The sequence below is a fragment of the Mycteria americana genome, chromosome 6 (assembly GCF_035582795.1).
Source record: "Mycteria americana isolate JAX WOST 10 ecotype Jacksonville Zoo and Gardens chromosome 6, USCA_MyAme_1.0, whole genome shotgun sequence".
NCBI lineage: Eukaryota > Metazoa > Chordata > Aves > Ciconiiformes > Ciconiidae > Mycteria > Mycteria americana.
In genome coordinates, this window is record NC_134370.1 from 9451730 (window position 1) to 9471964 (window position 20235).

The 20235-nt window shown below is 36.5% G+C and overlaps 1 protein-coding gene across 1 annotated transcript in view; it reads right to left on the reverse strand.

Annotated features, from left to right (window-relative positions):
* The window catches only part of ATRNL1 (attractin like 1), a 542236-nt gene that overhangs the window by 254243 nt on the left and 267758 nt on the right, over positions 1 to 20235 (reverse strand). The window lies entirely within an intron of this gene.

A 20235-nucleotide genomic window follows, 5' to 3' on the forward strand; every position in this document is an offset into this window, starting at 1 on the left:
ATATCTACAAATATCCTTCAGTCTCTGTCTTCTTCGGTTTTTCAGTGTATAATTATCAAAGTGAAGATATACAGAATCTTCTACTTTGAATTGCACAAAGTGTTTATCTAACTATATTCCCAGCCTGTTCAAATAATTGTTGTTTTTAGAGATCTTTGTGCATTTAAGATCTGATCTTGACTAGTAATTACACCAGATTACTCTGATTCCCTTTCACAGCTGACTTGTGAACTTTTGAAATGATAACTCATGATGCTCAAGAAATTTTTTTTTTTTTTTTCTTATTTCAGGGCAAAGCTATAATGTAAACTTTAGTATTATAATGGTGTTACTGTGCCTTGTTCCAGCTAAACACAGCTAACCATAGGTCAGATTCCTTAAAAGTCTAGGGAAGGAACAGCATGTAAACCGCATCATTCCAGGAATAAGCATAAGGGGCATCATCATGCAAACACATCTCTAAAATGTAATTTCTCCATTCTCTTCACTAATAATGCACAACTGCGAGCAATGCAAACAATTGTAGGAGCTCTGGAATTCAGTACAGAAAGTAGGTATTTCAAATTTCTCAGCCCAAATTATCAGGAAAGATACTTGATAAATTAACCAGAATAAACTAACTAAACTCCAGATTAAACGGACTAAACTCCTTGAGTGCTATCATCTATCTCCTCTCTAAAGAGGAAATCTAAATGTGCCTAGCTTAAGTGGATTGCTGTGTTTCGATCAGGAAACCTACACTCTGGCCTGGGAGCCTGTGGAAAGACAAGAGGTTGAAGACCACGTGGGAACGAAGCAGGAGAGAGAAAGAACTTTCTGACTCACTACTCAAGTTTAATCTACAAATGTTTTCACATTTGTCCAATAAAAGCAGAAATTTTAAATTCTCAGAAACTTTAACTTAGACTACTGTCAGGATTAATACTGTACCAAAATGAAGAGAGATTAGGGAGCAAAAATATTAAAAAGTTGAAGGGAAATTACAGAGTGGATGAAATTGGCAAAGTATCTGTTAATGCCAGTGTAACCTTTCTTTTACATAGAGAAGATAAAAGCTGAGAAAAGATCTGAAGATTTCTTTGTCCCAATATAAAGTGCATCCCAAGCATAAACAACTGTTTAAGAATACCTTGTATGAAAAACAAAAGCTTTCTATATTCAATCTTTATTTTAAAGGCAGGCGGGATTCCCTTCAAATAGTATTTAGTATTCAAATTAACTGCTGGCTTTTCCAGAACGTTTTTTACATGTGCCATACTTCAGGAGATGAACTAACACAAAGAGAAAAAAACATGCCAGTTTCAACAGAGTACACCTTTTGTGACCTGTTAAAAAGCTGTTTGTTGAAGGAGCATTTCTATTTTGCATTACTTCAATTATTTTCATTCAATGTGTCAGCATTCATTAACAGCGTCTGTTAGTCTAGAAACAACTACAGTCAAGGGAAAGCCCTGCAATCAAAAAACCGTAATCTGATCACAATCATATCAGGAAAGTTTCATATCAAATTTTTTCTAAGAAACCATAGTGCCTTTATTTATCTTTTTCAACACAAAGCAAATATGAAGTAGGCAGATTTACAACAATGTAATGATTTTATATGCCTATTAATGATTAAATATGATTTGCATATCCCTAAGCTCAAGATGGGATAGATTGCTTTTGCACAAAAAAAGACACAAAAGGAATGATTTTACATTTCCCACTTTCTATTAATCAAACCATCTACTTAAGACACTTGCGATGTTCTTTTGCTGGAGTTCATGTTTGCAAACCTATGGAAGAACTTCTGTCTGTAAAGCTTACTTGTTTGGTTGTATGGGATATTCTTGACAGTACTGATACTTTAGAGAAAAACACAGTAAAATATAAAGTTCCATCCCAGAAGTAATTTCAGATTTTAATCAAACATTATCTTCTAATGATTACATTAGAGTTCATGTTTAAAAGATGAACTACAGCATTTTCTGAAGAAACAGTACCATGCATCTTAGACTAATTTCAACACAGAATATTAACAAAAAGAATACATATTTTAATTATAAGTAGATCACGAAGGAGCAAGTAAAAGTCATGAATCTAAGCCTGACACAAAGAACCATAACACAATTAAAAAGATTTATTTCCATAGGATTTTCATCTAGATATGAACGTTATTGTCTTTTTTCTTGTGCCTACATATACAAGGGACAAGACAAGGAAAATCCTTTCAACCCCAGGGTTTCACTTTGGACTTAAAGATACTGGAGATGAATATCTCTTTTGTTAATTTGTATCATGCCTAAGTAGCCTTCAGTTTAACCAAAATGTCTAAGCCACCTACGGATCCCACAAATATCTCTATCTTCTCTTACAAATGAAGATCAAGATAAATATCATCTCCATCATTTCCTATGGAATAGAATCACCAAATGCCATGTGGAAAACAATTTTCTATGGCAAAGGATAGCCTCTATGAGTGAACACAGAATTTCCAGCACAGAACTATATCCCTTGAAGAAAGAGGAACAATAACACCTCTGCTTTACACAGCTTAACACTGAAAAACGGAAATAGGATTACTTGTAGTACTATAAAACATTACTTGAAATACAATTTCAGGTGCAGATGCTAATTCTTTCATTCACCAGCATTAGATTTCTAGAAGAGAAGTTAGGACTGACATCAACATGGTACCTACAGATATTGCTATAGGTGCAGATACATTTCAGTAACTGTCCATGATCTACGCTTTTCTCAAAGGTAAGCTTATAGAATGCTATCTGTCATAAGTGTTATTGAACAGTTTTCTCACCTTCACAGAAACCCCTAGAAAACTTCTCATCAGCTACAACAGTTGATGTTCTTTTCCCTGTTTGGCTAGCGTTAAAAGCTTTCAGTGGGTTTATGATCCAATACTGTTACAGACAAATCGTTGCTTTGCAAGATGAATAATGACAGGTTTCGCAAAAAACGACAAAATGGATGTTTATTTTTCTTAAATACTCTGCTATTGACAGCAAAGAAAAATAAATTAATTAGAAAATTTAAGGTGAATCAGAATGTATCATTTTCACAATAAAGACATGCAAAACTGTACCCCAAACAAAAAAGAACCATATTCTGAGGGCTTCAAGTTATGCAAAAAAATCTTTAGTCTGATTTCCTAACACTACTCAATTTTATTTTCCTTAGAAATTGCTTACAGTATTGGAATATCCCTTGAACGCAACCAATGCCATTTGATTTGTAGCCGACCTAAAGGTTTGTCATTTGCTGCCAAAAAACTACTAGCAAAATTAATTTGCTGAAACAAAAACATTACAGGACATAGAAATTCCTAGCTTTGTACTCCAGCAGGGCAAAGTCTAATCTCAACACCTGGTTCACAGAAAAACCTAGAAGTTGTTTGAGCTTCTTCCACATTTAAAAAAAAAAAAGAAAAAAAAAAATTGATACAAGCTCCATCAAGAATGAAAGCTGTCCTGAGGATCTCTACCTTGAGCAAGGTGACAAAAGATGAAGTTTTGTGGGGTAGTTTGGATGGTGTAATGGTGGTGAAACTCCAGCTGTGAGGATCTATGATAACAAGAAAGAGTTGTATGCATCAATATTTTTTTCCACAAGATAAAAATGAGTCAAGTTCTTGAGCATGCAAGCTCCTTTTGATGCCCAGAATAGACTTCAAACCAAAATAGAAGTTGGGAAGATTGCTCATTTTAGTATATTAGATCATATAACATCTTTATTGCGTGGAGTAGAGGGGATATGTGAGGGAGGAAGAAGAGTTGATAAAGTAGGCAAGTTCTAACGAAAAAGAGAGATGGATAGTTTATAACCTGTGAAACATAAGAGATAAGCATCTGCAAGGAAACTATAACGTGCCCTAAAACTGATACTTCTACTAAAGCCAAAACTCTTTGTATCCTCGTCTCAAGGTTCATCTTGTGAAGGAGTTGTGAGGATCAGGAACCAGAGGTAAGAACTGCAGTGACTGTTTTATGAAAAATGCTCTGTAATTAAACTCTGAGCAATTGCCTTCAACTTGGATTTAGCTTTGAAGTCTGATGCTTCTCTATCAGACATAAAGAAGGACTTCTGTGTCCAAAAGTTTGTCTAACTTTTCCAGGTATCCAGCTGCCTTAATAAACGATACAAACTTCTATCCACAAAACCCATCTTTCCATTTTAATTTTAAGAATAGTGTTAACAGAGGTGCTTTTTCTATCAATATTTCTGCCTGGATTTTTATCTGCTTGAACTAAAATATTATAAAATTAATTTTCATGTAGAATCTTATAGTGCACTACATTTGTATTCTATTAGATCAAAGTAATACCAATACCAACATACAGAATAAATGTAGATACATTCTGAAATCCACCGTCATAAAAACTCAAAGAGAGAATGAAAAGATTCCAAAGCAAAATGTGTTATATGTATGTTCCAGCTCACAGCTTAAAAGATAGAAAGGTAAATGAAGGAAAAGCTGACGGGTGATAACTAAGCTGTGGTGATTGCTCCAACAAGCATTACTGATGTGTCTACTTTTTCTCTACCATGTTCAGGCATTTGAATAATATATGGGTTTTTTTTAAAAAAAAAAACAACAAACCAAACATAAAACCCTAAGAAAGCACTTAAGATCTTTACATCACATGACCTAACTGGAAGACAAGGCATTGCGACTGCTCACAAATCTTTTATAGCAACTGGGGATTCTAAAGCCAAATATCCAGCAGAACATGCCAGAGAGCACTGCCTACAAGGAGGCATTGCAACCAACATTTCAATGTATGGTATTTATCTAATTTTTGATATTTCAGTTACATGCATGATGTAGGAAATACACTTTACACTGAATAATGATGGATGGAATAAGTCTGTTGAAATAGGAACAACTTTTGAACACAGGGATCTTTCCAACCTTCAAAAGTTAATGTCTGCAGGAACAGATTTTTTTCCACTGCTCTAGATACCTCATTTCGTGTTCACCTTGACTATCACATGCAGCAATAATACAGCCCTACAGAACAATAGGTCAAGATCTGTTCCACCATAAAAATGAGACAATCTTGAAAGTCTAACTTAGGGACATCTTTCATATGGAAATAGTAAGTCTGGCCTCAGAATTTTGTCTTTTAGTTTGAAAAATATAGGTGTCAAGAAGCTATCTCTGCAATTCTAACAAAACCAATCTAGCAAAAGGAAAAAGAAAGGGAAAATTAGGCACAACATGAGTGCACTAAATCAAAATTCCACATTTGCAGTAAACTTGAACCTAATCCATGAAATTGTTCATATATTCAAATAATGTACACAAAAAGCAATTTTAATCTCTGCTCCATTTCATGACATTATCTGCTAATGTAAATTTCTATCTGCTCAGGCTCTCAGACAATGAACAAATACTTCCGTTAATACAATTCTTTCATCTTCCACTGTTAATAAATCAAGAATGAACAAATAGGAGAAACTAAAATAAATACATGGTAAAACTTTGGTAGATGGTCTAATTATTAGACCTGGACACATAATACAATAAGGTCAGACATAAACCAAACTAAACTGCCTGGACTGTGTTGATTATGCATACTTAAACCCTACAGAATTATTACTTCCTTCAGTATCATCAAAACTGTAATTGAATTTCTTCTTGGATAAAACTATTATACACTCCCACACTGGTACTACGCATCTTCTGAAGCAAAAGACATGGATATTGACTGGACATGAAGAGTAACTCATTTTGTTGTCTAGTCTCTTTTACATTTTCTTGAGGAACATTTTTTGACTGAGGCAACTGTAGACAACAAATATAAAAGACAGCTGAGGAAAATATTTGTATAGATGGGGACATTTTTGTATAATATTTTTATCAGGAAAATGGGAAAGACCAAATACTCTGATAATTTGGAAACAGGATGTTGGAACATTTAGATACATAATAAGTTTTCACATTTACTATTTGTTGTAAGAAGTGAAATTTAGATATATACTGTGCAGAAACATGACTGCAGAGACCCACCTATAAACTATTTTAAAGCTATTATTATGTACTACGTAATAATTGGGTGGAAAAAATCCTATGGATATCTTTAAACTCCATAAATACATGATTACTGAATAATCAGTAACTACATAAAAAAAGATCAGTTACTCTGATTTTTTGGTTAAATATAACTACAATTACGTGGGGGGGTTTTAGAGAGGGTAAAAAATGGTAATGACTGTTCTTTCACATTGGATTTTGAATATGAAGAGTGACCTGCACCCGTGAAAGGTAGATGGTAGGAAACTATCATTTTCCCAATAGAAATATTTAACAGGCAAAGCACAAAATGTATTTTCTTTTCCTTTGGAAAATAAAAATTCCAAGAGAACACGGTAAGAAAAGGACAAATTTACCAACAATGAATCCAAATTACTGCTGTCTAAATTAAAGAAACATTAAACAATTTCACACAGAGGCTAAAAATGCCACACATTTATTCTATCTATTGGCTTTCCTAGAACCTGAGAAAGAAATTTTAAAGAAAATTTATCTGAATTTTGCCATGTGGAACATGTCAAATTAGTCAAATGTGTGAATCTAGTCAAAATTAGTCAGCTAGTTTATAATAATCAGCAGAGATGGGAAGGCACTTTATAGGTGAATGACTAAAATAGATGTGGGACTCTCATAACATGGAATGAATTACCCTATGGAGCTGCCATTTCTCTCTGCTAACGAAACAGGGAGTCTATGATTAGACTCTAGGCTATAGATCTAATATCAAACTTAGATTATAAATAATGTTGAGTGAGGTAAATTTCTCCCATAGTTTCTAAGTACTGATTGGGTATTTCTGCAAAATAACGTAATGCTAAAATAGGAAAAAGAAATATTTCTTCTTGCTGGGATGAAATGATCAGAGAAGCAATATGGAGCTTAAGTGCCTGCTGGCAGAATCCTACTGCTTTCTTCTGTGTTGATGCCAGTAAAGAATTTAGTCTGATGTTGACAAACAGTCCTCCCAGATGATGAGAATTAGTGATAGCAAAACTTTCATACTGATCACATAAATAGAAAATGAAAGATAACTTAAAGAAAATCAGACTCAGAATCACAGCCTTCACATCAAGATTTGATAAACAGCTTCCACAGATTATCTCTGCATGCTGAAGTCCTGTCTCTCATGATGGCATACACAAGATTATCCGAATACCCACCCCTTTCATTCTCAAACAATGTAATAATTACAGGATATTATTTCCACTATTCAGAGTCATGAGAGGCTGAAAGACAATCTAGGTTTGCATTCAAGTGAGATGAATGACATTCTTAAAGAAGGTTTTTACAGCTGAATTTTTTCCTACCTTGCACTTTGCCTATTAAATTAAATATGCATACACTGCTATTTCACTGCTTTATTTAATGTTGTGTTTGTGTACACATACAAACAAATGCATACCACACAGAGAAAACCTCAGTTAATAACCTCCAAGAAGTGAAGGAGAAAATCTGGGGGAGGGGAACTGTTATCTAACTGACAGTTTAATTCAGTATGCAAAATATCTTCATAATGATTAATACAGACATTATTAAGAAATTGAAATATTGACTATTAAAGTCAATGAGAGAATGAAAGAAAATTAAAAAGGCATAGACAAGGGAGAAACGACATGTTTCAAAATTAAATTTAAAAAAAGATTAAAAGTAATTGACACGAAGACCTATAGTACCAGAAAGTTATTTTAGACATAAATCTTTGCAGGATTGAGTTCTCCTACAAACTGAGTATGAAACAGAAGATTTCTAGACAACATCTTCCAAAATGCTGGTTTTTAAAAGCCTGGCTAGATTAAATGGACAGGCAGAAAAATTAAATATAAAAGTGAAGAGAGAGAAGTCAGGGAATTTGTCAGGCAGAGTTGAATAACTAAATTCTACTACAAAGAGAAGCCTTGCATGATGATATAGTTTTGTTTGTCAAACTACGTTACGGAAAAGCCATTTCTGTCACTTGCTAGAATCGGATTCCTCTCTCTCTTCAGCTTTCTTGTTATGAATTCTTATGACATCTTATTACGACTTGATAAATTAAAGTCTCCCACTAGGAAAGCTGCACCTGTTACGGAGTGTGCTCTTATATGTTAGCATCACAGAGTCATAGAAACGTGGACTGGAAGAAACATTGCAAGCTCATGTTGTTCAACTTCCCACTCAAACCCAGGCTAATGTCAACACCAGATCAGGTCAACAGTGTCTTTCCAGGTAAGTTTTGAAAACCTCCAAGGATGGATATTCCACAGCCACTCCGGGAAACTTCAATGCAGCATTGCTAACATAATGATTTCTTCTAATGTTCAGTCTGAATCTCCTAAGGTGCAGCTTGTGACCACTTCCCCTTGTTTTACCACCTGCTACTACAGAGAAGACTTTAGCTTCAAAATCTCTGTAACTCCTCCACAAGTAACTGTAGCCTACTATTGGAGGCTCTTTGCCAGACTAAACAAGCCGAAGCTCCACAGCTTCAACCTAGCTTGTGTGCTTCAGGCTCCTAAAAATCTTTGTGGCACTTCTCCTGGACCCCTTCAGCTTCTCAATACCCTTTCTGAACTGGGACACCAAAAATTGGAGTCTCATTCCACATGCAGCCTCACCAGGGTTGAGTAAAAGGGCATAATTTTCTCTTAATGAGGCCCCACACTTGGGTATTGCCTGAACTGGAATGAGAACATACTGTTGGCTAATATTCAAGTTGATGTTAGGTAATTCCACCCTGGTTAGGGCTTTGCACTTCCTGTCCGTCTTCATGAGGTTTCTGTTGGCTCAGTCCTCAAAATCCCTAAGGTTGTCCTGAATCAAAGCTCTACTGTTTGACATATCAAACCCTCTCCCCTCTCAACATCAAGCCATCTTGGTCTTCTGATAAACAAAACATGTTTAACATTGACATTTTTCAAAGTAAAATAGATTCTTGATCCTTTTCAGATCCTTGATGCATCTCTCTTTTCTTTTTTTATCCGTAGAAGCTGGTACCAATAACAGTCACACTAAGAATAAAACAATGACAACTGCATGCTCGTCTTCAACCCTCTTAAAAAATTCCATGGTCCTCTGACCTACAGTGCTACCCTTACAATTCCTGTTCAAATAAGCATGTGTTCAAGTTCCTTTCTGATTCACTCCTATTCAAAAAGCAATCTCCATTCTGACAACGTAATTTAGATCTTTTCCTGTCAAACTTAAATTAGCTCAAGCACAGGCTGGTGATACTGCATCTAAACAGCGTGAGAAACTACCTGGGTGCTGCGCAGTAATACCTTCATTCTCATCTAGTGTAGCATGATCGATGGGCTTGCAAAACATCAGGAATCCTTTCCCATAATAGAGAATCCTATGCAAACAACTGGCAGACTACTATGGCTCTAGGATACCATAATAAGTCAAAACTGTAAATTATATCTATTCAAAAAAATAAACATAGGAAATCTCCAATTTTGTACATTGTTTATGATTCTACGCAAAGCAGTTGCCCACACAGATTAATTTCACTCCTCAAATTGCTGTATATTTCTGAGGAAAAATGGTTCAATAAAAAATATTTCATTAAAAAAATAGTAACATGACTCTCATTTAACACAGCAAAACTAAAATGCTATCCCTTCTCTTCTCAAAGGAGACTCTAAAAGATACCTCCTCAAATGCAAAAGACCCATGTGATGTTTTCATCAATGTCAAAATGGAATTAGTGGTGCAAGCTTAAATCTGCTGGTGCTGGCACACTACTATCATATTACTCTGTCAAACTGTGGCCAAGTTGAAGAAGCAATTTGGATTCCTTCCAGGGTTCTTATATCCAGGAAAATGCCTAGCCACTACCACTAAACAGCTAATTTTTAAGTCACGTTTCTGTAATTATTGATGCGATGGGATGGCTATTTGAAATATATATTTTATAGAATCCACATATATTGTTAAAAGAAAAATTTCCTGGAGGATGAAGTCAGAATCACAGAGTCAATGCTACTGTGTCAGGGTATATTTAACTTTATAAAGTTGTCTCATGAATCTGAGAACATCTCACTGAGGTGAAAGGGTCACTTCACAGCAGTTATCATAAAGTGCAGAGGATGGCTTAGAACTCTTTCCCATATGAAGAGTGAATCTCTGAAATTCAAGAAATACAAAGTTCCAGCACACACCAGTCAGCACTGCAAGATCTCAGCTCTCTCTAGTGAACCTCGGACAGAGCACTGCAGGCACAGCTAGAAAAGCCACCAAGCTGTATCTTCTTAAGTTGGGCAAAAGTTTCTGTTAGGGCAGCTAAAGCAAATATCTGTAATGCCTGACTTGCACTAAGCCACTTCACCTACACTTGACATGCCAACCCAAACCCACCTATTTGCTGACCCTTGCCTCAGGAAGTCCTCCTGCAGTATCACCTGCACCTACCACCATCCTGCCATGCAGCACACATGGACCCAAAATTCTACGACGAGAATAGGCTGTTGTGTTCCTTAGTTTGCACAGTCCGCAAACGTTAGCATTGAAGCAAATTGTCTACATTTTTTGAATGGAAACGCTCACAGACTGGGCAGAAGCAACCTGTGGAAAGTGCATGCAAATGAAGGGGAAACATAATTCTGTGGAACACAAAATGTCTCCTAAAATGGTATGCTTGGGTAGTCATTCCCACGTCTGTTACAATGTGCCTCTGCTGGAAATATGATTACATTAAACCCCCTACTTGCTCCTTACAGCCTACAGGAGAAAATTAACAGTTCGGGGATAAGGCTGCAGACGTCTTAACTCTGTTAAGTCTGTATATCCTGCTCGTCTGATCTCAGCAGGGGGTACTGGATGTTGTGAAAGGATACACAAGTGTCCAAATGTTATACTTACTGAAACTTGCCGGCAGTTAATAACCTTGTACTTGGCTCTACTAAAATGCATACTGTTGAAATGAGTTTAATTCACAAAGCTATCCAGACCACTTAGCATACCTGACCTTTTATTATTTATCAATATGTAATTTGTTTACTGTTGTGGACTATTAAACAAAATAAAATTCAAAAGTAATCAGATCAAATCAGAAAACAAGAAGAGCTTTTCAGGAGCAGGGAGCTCCCTTAAGAGTGGTCATAAGAGCAACTGATTCTGGCTTTTCATCTTTAATGACTGGACTTCAGTTTTACTGTGAAGCAGGTAGACTGGAGTTCAGAAGCAACGTTACTCTGTACAGAAATCTGAACAGTGGTACTGTACCACACCAGATGTATTTAAAGAGTATCTGAGATTCAAGTTAAAATGTCTGAAGGAATTCAAAGTGAATATGTATTGAAATATTGAAGTCAATATGTTTCTACAAAATGTCACATTTATACCTAAACCCAAAATACAATCTTATTTTATGAAGAGTGAATTAGTTGCTTGTGCGGGTGTCAGCTCACCAAAAAATGGACCCTGATTTTATATTAATTAAAGAAAAATCAGATACATGTGCAAGGAGATACATCTACATTATACAGTCAATCTGGCAAGCACAAACCTAACACCCTGGAAAATACTATATTGCTCAAATTACCAGTGTTTAGATTTCAATCCTTCAGGCACCTAATACAAAAGCATAATTACTGATTACAGAAACTAGAAAATAATCATTTTTGACAGGTATTTCATATGAACTAAGGAATAAATGATTTCAGAACTGACTGATTATTTTTTCCTCCATTTTTAAAGTACCTCAATTTTCTTTAGACATGGATTAGAAATGGGATTACTCAAAACAAGCTAAGTAAATATTACTATTGCAGTATCTGGGAACTGAACTATCAACTGAAGAAAACTGTTGATTCTTTCTTAAAAAGACTGCTTTTTAAACACAACTGTTTTTATACACAGCATTCAGTGAGGATTTCTTGGTACACAGAAATTGCACCCCCAAAGAAAAGCAGAATTCTCGTATTCTGAAGTTTATGAACATGAAAAAATGTCTTATTTTCTTTCCTGCATGGAAGATATTTTTCACCTTTCCTAAAAAAAAAATTAAAAAAATCTACACTGAACTATTTGAATGACTGTAGAACTTAATATGATGGCTATGGCATTTAAAGTTCACGCCTATGTGTATGTGTAGAAATACATATAACAGACATGGAAAATGTGCTTCTAAAAAGGATAAGATTTTTTTCAAAATCCGCTAAGTCTTTATCTTCTTAAATATACAGTAGAGCTGGTTTTGCCAGACACTCTACTAGTAAACCCACTGGTTGGTCTCCAGCCTAATAAAAATGATAATAAAATTTTTATAGGGCTACAAAAACTGAATTTTTTAAATTTATGCAATGTTTTGTTCATTTTAGAAATCAAATACTTGGTTGGAAAAGGCAAAACATGCACTGAATTTTGCATAAAGATCATGCCATTCAAAATAATGTATGTAAAACTCATTGGTGAGATGCCAAGAAAAGGGCAAAGCATTTTCTTAAACATGAAGAGAACAATTTCCCAAAGTTTATTGTTATAAATGTAGAGCACGCTATAAAGCTGTTGGAACTGTGGAATAAAAATTTTGTATTTGCAATAGCACTTTTCTTGATTACTGTGGATTAGCATATTTATGAGGTTACTCAGCCTCAGGTTTAAACCCACAAATCAAAGGTTTATATCGGCATGGGTAATGGATTACACAGAAGTCTATGGCCTACGATATCCCAAAGGTATCTGTCTTTCAGAAGATTTATGTATATAATACCACTTTGTAGAAATTACATTTTCTGATCTTTTGCATGGTGCTTGGTGATTCCCCTCTCTAATGTGCAAAACAACCAAAAAGCAGCATTCCCATTCAGCAGATAAATTCATTGATGTATCTCCTCGTTCCCCTCCTCACCTGTTGATAAGACCAAGAAAGACAGAGGCTTTAATTCCTTTATGTAAATAGCACTACTACAATGAGAGTAGAAGTCATTGTGAGCATATTTGATGCAATTAAACTTCTGAAAAGTGGCAGGAATCTGTATTCCAGCAGCTGTTCAGAGAACAAACACTTGAATTTTGTTCATGCTATAAACAGCACTATCATAGAATAAACCTAGAATCAAAAAAATACTCATTTTTTTCTCCAGAGGTGAATGCTGACTACATTACTATTAATGGCAAATACCTACTGACTTCCTTTTAGCTTCAGAAAGACCAGGATTTCAGAGCAGAATGCTAAGACAAGAAATTGAAATGTTTAGTCCTGTCTCTCATGAAAGCCTATAACTAGCCAAAAGACAAGTCAGGAAGGTAGCTCAATGCAGAATGGCTTTTTCAAGACTATGGGTACCCAAGTGAAACTTTTTTATCATCATTGTGAAATGATGACAAATGAAGACACAGAAACCTCATTAAACTGTAAAGAGAAAATGTCCATCAGCTTTATTATTATTTCAGTTTGTTATTGAAGATCCACATCTAATAGTAAGAGAAACTGAGGTACGCAAAGAAGGGTATGGGAGTCAGTTACACACGTGTGCATGGGAGTGAAGATAAGAGAACACATAATAACCTACATAATTTACAATATCCAACCTAAACAGATATGAGGAAAAAATAAAACAGATTAAGCTTTCTGTACCGTACGTAAATTCCACTGAAGAAAAAGTGTGGGGTTTTGCATGGAAGGGATGATGTCCACTTATCTATACAAGGGACAAGACTATTCTAACAGATCCGCTGCTGAAAGAACAACAGATCCCACTAATGTGAAAATATTAATTGCTTCAAATAAAGTGGAAGTGGTTAACTGACCTAAAAAACCCTCAGCATACTAAGAAGGAAAATATATAACATGTAAGGAAGAAAATGAGTTTAATCACCTTGAAGAGGTGATCAAAATCCAGAAAGTGACAACGGAGACTTACAAGATAAAATGAAAATTAAATTATGAGGATTAACAGAACACATTGTGATCCAATTTTGTTATGTTAATTTTACTCTCTTTCATTTAACTTTTATCCCTCATTTGAAACTCCTATTATACTGCAAGCTGTAATAAATTTGAAAAAAAGCAGACACAACTGACAGCTCTAGATTTTACTCAACGTCGTAATACATTCTGTAGAGTCAGGGTGATACATCATTGATATATCATATATCATATCATTGACTGATACGCTGCCAGATCCAGGAAAGTATTTGTAAAAGATGTTGAGAAATGTGTAATGCTAGTAAGCAGGAACCTTTGACGTTGTATTTTTTAATAACTTGCAGTAATTAGGTGGGGAAAGGCGGATGAGTAACCAGGTTTCAGGCACATTCAGAATGATGTAAACCAAAGAGAAGAGCAGGACCTGCTCAGCTGAAACCGATTTCCAAGAAGCTAGGCTAGCCATGCTAGCATTTTGGCAATGACACAATGAACTACACTGATAGGTACTGGCAACAGTCACTTCCATGAAACAGCAACGTTTGTAAGAAAAGCTCTATAACTGAAATATAGAAACGACAGTGTAATATATGAGACTTATCATCCAAAACGTTGATCCTGAAGGTTACCTGCAAAGTTCAGAATGGGCTGTTTCTACCTCATAGACGAACGGCAAGGCACTTCATTCACATTCACTTTAATTTACAAAGGCCTTAGTTGTTTAGAAGAAAAAAAATACTCAAAGTTGTCAGCACTGAGAGTACTTTTTATTCTCATTTTTTAAAAACTGTATTTCCAAGTGTATTTTTGAGAAGCTCTAATTGTTTAATTAGGCATGTGCAAATGAACAGTAACCATTCGGGTGTTGAACAGCTTTAACAAAATCCAAATCCAAAGAAAATAAACACACTTTTTTTGCTAGAGCACTTTATGCTTTCAGAGAGCAAAGGAAAATACTTTTCAAGAGCCCTACATAATTATAATGCTGGCCTGAACTCTGTTGAGACATAGGTAATGCCTTTTCCTTTCTCATGTTGAATACTTCATGCCAACTCAAGGCAGAAATTTTAAGATCTGCTTTTGGGGGTACTTGTTCAGCTATCTTTTCATTTTAGTAGGAGCAGAGAGGGTGTCTTCAGAGCAGAATTTGATCCCAAAATAATGAATAACATCTTCTGACAAAACAAATATATGAGTCAGGGCAAAGATCCTGCATGAAAAAAACATTCAGAAAGATAACGAATTCAGTTTGTGTTACACAGACATATACTTTGGAATTCTGAAACACCTCATCTGCTGTACCGAATCTATATGGCAGGGGAGTTATGCAATGAGTAAGAAACCTATTTGGAAGAGTAAGTCAAGTACAGAATGGGTATCTTCCAGCCTTCCTCTATGCCTCAGTAAAATAATTTCTACTTTTAACTAGGGACATGTTTCTAAAGTGCAATATGGTAATTTCTAGGAAATCCTTCAACAAAACTTTGTTTCCTAAGAATCCAAGCTCCAGAATATAGCTTTGCCTGCCCTGCATGAACAGCTTTGGACTCAAAGACTGATTTTAAACATGCTTCATAGAAGATATATTTCATAGGATGTCCATTGCTGTCACTTCCTAAATAATAGCTGTAAGTTTTCATGAAGGTTTCTGCTTAGAGTGCAGTCCATAGCTTTCCAGGCAAGTGCAGAGAGAGGAAAGAAACAAAACAAGCACACTACAGGTGTTTCTTTGGCTGACATTTCTTCTATCCCTTTGACTGGTAGAGATGGAGATACTGTTCTAAAGGGTCTTAAAAATTCAGTGCCTTCAAGGTTCATAACAAGACTACAAGAGAGATGGCCTTAAATATACCAGCTGAAGGAAACACACCTACACGAGCGCACACATTATCAGAGATCACAGAAGGAAATGGAAGAAAATACTTATAAAAGCATCAATTATTCACATTCATTTTAGACAGAATGTCAGGATGAAGTATCAGCTTTTCTGCAGCAACCTAGGAAATTTGAGGCTACTGCTTGCTTCCATAGCTACTGGTTGCAACAAGGTTGTTATTGGCTGAGCTGGCCCAAAAAAACATAAAACACTTTTAAACAGCCGTTATAGGGAAAAATTACTTTTCTAAAATGTGAAAAAGGAAAAAGGTTTTGCTTAAAAAAAAAAAGGAAGTAAAAACTTGGTTTAACCCTGAAATATTTTCCTGGAAAGTTTTTGAAATAAAAAAAGCAATTTTCCCCCCAAATATTCCTACAAAATCATCGTATTTGACAAACTCCAATTACTGCACTCCACAAGCCTGAGCAGGCTTTTGTAAGAGTGGTATTGAGCAGGGCACAGAGGAACAAATATTAACAATGCCATCCCCAAAGAGATGAATACCTTAAAAGACAATCCAGACTATCTGGCTTCAAGTGCAGGAAGGTGTTGAAAAATAAAGTTAAGAAATTAAAATCATGCTGTTTACTCCCTGCAGGGTGAACTTTCTCATGTATAGATTTTAAAGGTATCTTTCTTGCCAACAGCCATATGTAACAGATATCCTCAGAGCATTCCAGGAAATATTTTCAGTATGCTTTCTGGGACAAGAATACTGCAGAAAGATATCTTCAACTAAATGCATTGACTACACTCAAAAAGAAGGGTTGTTTTTTCCCCCCAATGGTTACAGAAATTCCCAAGACCATTCCATTGTACCCTACACCCTTTTGTCCAAATGAGAACTTTCTCATGGTTTTCACTGAGACAAGAACATACTTATAAAAAATAGAGAAGACTTTGTATATTTATTATTTCTGAGAACTAATGCTGAACTGCTTCCTAGCTGCAAGTGAGTTTGTTTTGTAATTATTTTATGCATCTGTAGAGGGCTTAATGCTGATTTATGTTGTTTACTGAAATCATGACTTAGCCTGTTGGGATATAGTTCAACAAAAATAAACCATGAGACCATATTCAAAGGTTACAGGGGATTTTCACAAATTAGATGTTCTATACATCTTTCAGTACATATGCACTCTCAATAATCATTTTAAAAAAAAGGTAAGTTGAAGTTTTTTATATACCAATTGCCTTTTTAAACCTAAATCAGATCAAACCGAAATACAAGAAATTCCATTTAAACATAAGAAACTTTTTACTGCAAGGATGATCGAAGGCTGGAACAGGCTGCTCAGATAGGTTTGGTATTGATTCTCCACCCTCAGAGATATTCAAAACTTGCCTGGACAAAGCCTTGGACAACATGCTTTAGCTGACCTTGCTTTGAAGGGTCAGACAATCTCCAGATGGTCCCTTCCAACCACAATCATTCTGTGATTCTATGATTAGGCATGATTATTTTCCTTCTCAAAGGTTGTTAGTATGGGTTATTAGGCCCCTGTGCCAGTAACAGGAGACAAGACAGAAAAAGGATTTCTGAGAGATTTAATTTTCTCTCCATTCTTCCAAAGCTGACAACTGCAGAGACATCCACATTAAAAATGTTAGTTTAAAACAACAAATACTATCTAATCCAAACCAAACTTAACTTTTTCCATGTATTTTACCAAAGACACTTTTAATTAATTAATTAATTAATTTCAAAGCCATTTCATAAAATAAAATAAAATAATGACACCTTGCAAACGTCTATTGACATCACCAAAAAAAAAAAAAAAGGTACCAACTGATATTTTGATAGAAACAGAATGATCATTTGAAGCTCGTTGTACCAAAAGTTCCTGAAAAAAATGTCCTCATTCTGGTAATGACAACAAATGTTTGACACTGTGATGTAATCTAATATATATTTACTGTAACATGCTATTGCAGAAGCACCGATATAATGCTTATAGTTTGTATAGAGCACTTCTATGCTTTTTCGTTACTGGTCTGAAGAATTGCATTGTGAAGTGATTATCTACTCAATGACTCAATCTTTGTACAATACCATTCATTTAATTTTAATCTACTGTATTGGGCTTGCGTGGCAAGGCTTTGGTAGTCGGGGGGCTACAGGGGTGGCTTCTGTGAGAAGCTGTTAGAAGCTTCCCCTATGCCCAACAGAGCCAATGCCAGCTGGCTCCAAGATGGACCCACCGCTGGCCAAGGCCATGCCCATCAGCAACGGTGGTAGAGCCTCTGGGATAACTTATTTAAGAGGGAGAAGAACAATACTGTGCAATTGCAGCCACAGAGAGGAACAATTCTGCAGACACCAAGGTCAGTGAAGAAGGAGGGCAGGAGGTGCTCCAGGCACCAGAGCAGAGATTCCCTTGCAGCCCATGGTGAAGACCATGGTGAGGCAGGCTGTCCTTCTCCAGCCCATGGAGGTCCACGGTGGAGCAGATATCCACCTGCAGCCCGTGGAGAAGCCCACGCCAGAGCAGCTGGATGTGCACGATGGAGGCTGTGACCCCATGGGAAGTCAACACTGGAGCAGGCTCCTGGCAGGGACCTGTGGCCCCGTGGAGAGAGGAGCCCAGGCTGCAGCAGGTTTCCTGGCAGGACTTGTGACCCCATGGGGAACCCACGCTGGAGCAGTCTGTTCCTGAAGGATTGCAGCCCGTGGAAGGGACCCACGCTGGAGCAGTTTGTGAAGAACTGCAGCCCATGGGAAGGACTCACTTTGGAGAAGTTCATGGAGGACTGCCTCCCGTGGGAGGGACCCCACGCTGGAGCAGGGGAAGAGTGTGAGGAGTCCTCCCCTGAGGAGGAAGGAGCGGCAGAGACAACGTGTGATGAATCAACCGCAACCCCCATTCCCCGTCCCCCTGCACTGCTTGCGGGGAGTATAGAATTTGGGAATAAAGTTAAGCCCGGGAGGAAAGGAGGGGTGGGGGGAAGGTGTTTTAAGATTTTGTTTTTATTTCTCATTACCCTACTCTGATTTGATTGGTAATAAATTAAACTACTTTCCCCAAGTCGGGTCCGTTTTGCCCGTGATGGTAATTGGTGAGTGATCTCTCCCTATCCTTATCTCGACCCACGAGCCTTTCGTTATATTTTCTCTCCCCTGCCCAGCTGAGGAGGGCAGTGACAGAGCAGCTCTGGTGGGCACCTGGTGTCCAGCCAGGGTCAACCCACCACACCTACCTAAAGAGTTAAAATTGTTTTTGCTAATAGACAAGCTGGAAAGCTGATACATTTTATGAAAACTAATTGAGCCCACAAACCTGCTGGCACCCTTTTGGCCCCTTTTGCTGTTCCTTGATTAGGAATTTGTTAAACTGCTTATTATTAAACTGTTGCAATTTAGAACATTTATAACAACTGTGTGCAGTGATTGAATGTTAAACATGTCCTTTACATGAATTAGGTGAATGTGATGGCAGGTCTAATTTTACATAGAGAAAAGTTAGAACGTTCAAATTTATGTGATATAGGAAAATAGGAATGTTGAGAACAGAACAGGGTGATCAGATCCTGTCTCCCACAGTGAAAGGCATTCCATCACGACAGCTAGTTTACCAAGATCTACAGAATACTCAAGACTCATGCTGTAACTCAGACACAAGCTGCATTTGCTCGTATTCAAAATAAAATCTTACATGGCTATGAAAACCCCTGGCAATTAAGGGATGAAGGGAGGGAAGATACCTGATAGATATCCTTGGAGATATTAATAAATCCATCTGGACATGGTCCTGGGCAACCTGTTCTAGCTGACCCTGCTTGAGCAGGGGGGTTGGACAAGACGACCTCCAGAGGTCCCTTCCCACCTCAACCACTGTGTGATTCTGAGATACCAATAAAATTAAGAGGCAGGAGCTGAAATTGCTGTAGTAAGACTATCTTTCCCTATCTTGATTCTTGGTATGCATAAAATCTTAACTACAGTATTAAAATTCTTTGCACTTAATTTAGAAACTCAATAGCTGCAAAATTCAATACAGAATGGTAATGAAAAATAATATAGATTGATATATGCTATGCACATACACACATGGGTTGCTTGAAATGTCCCAGATATCAACATGTCTACAACTGGAACTACCAGAAAATCTATTAATAAGGCTGTGGCCAGTATAAACTTTCATAAAGCTATTACATTAGAATAAAAAAAAAAGGAGTTGAAGATAAAGTGCAATGGCAGCCACCAGCATGTTCTTCATGTGAGTCACAACCATGAAACTTTTAACCATCTGATTTGCACAACTAATCCCTGGTGATTTATAGTTCTTACATTCAATCAAATTTAAACATTTAATAAAGCACAGGAAAAAAATGTCTGCATTTGTACTGTACCAGACTTATCTAAAATTTCCCTTTACTAAAAACGGGAGTCATAATTTCATCATCATCAGTATTTGAAAATGTCTTGTGCCAGTTCAAATATTGGATTAAAAAAATAGGATAGGGAATGTACCGATTAAG